This window comes from Myotis brandtii, unplaced genomic scaffold, assembly GCF_000412655.1.
Source record: "Myotis brandtii unplaced genomic scaffold, ASM41265v1 scaffold14666, whole genome shotgun sequence".
Taxonomy (NCBI): Eukaryota; Metazoa; Chordata; class Mammalia; order Chiroptera; family Vespertilionidae; genus Myotis; species Myotis brandtii.
Window position 1 is genome coordinate 6,398 of NW_005355275.1, and position 418 is coordinate 6,815.

Genomic DNA, 418 nt, shown 5'->3' on the forward strand with positions numbered 1-418 from the left:
TGAACTTCTTGCATTTATGACCTGCTGGAATTAGCCCCCAGCACATGGATTCAATGGGCACACCATTTCTTTTGGGGGTGATGGAAATAATTTGGAACAAGGTAGAGGCAATGGTTGCACAAGATGGTAAATGTAGGAAATGTCACTGAATAGTACACATCTCCCCCTTCTGACGATCTTGTCTGTATTGTTGACACTATGACAGAAGTTTTCCATCCTCCCACTCCCCACCATTGCCCTCCTGATGGCCCAGCTCTGCCTGGGGCCGGCCTGGGGCTGCAGCCTCCACAGCCATCCCTGGGCTGGGGGCTGAGGAGTCTCAGGCCTTTCCCTCCAGGTCCTGACTCTCCTCTGTCTCCTCCTCCTGGGGGGGACCCTCCCCTGGGAGGTCACAAGGATGCACCTCAGTGTTGTGAGG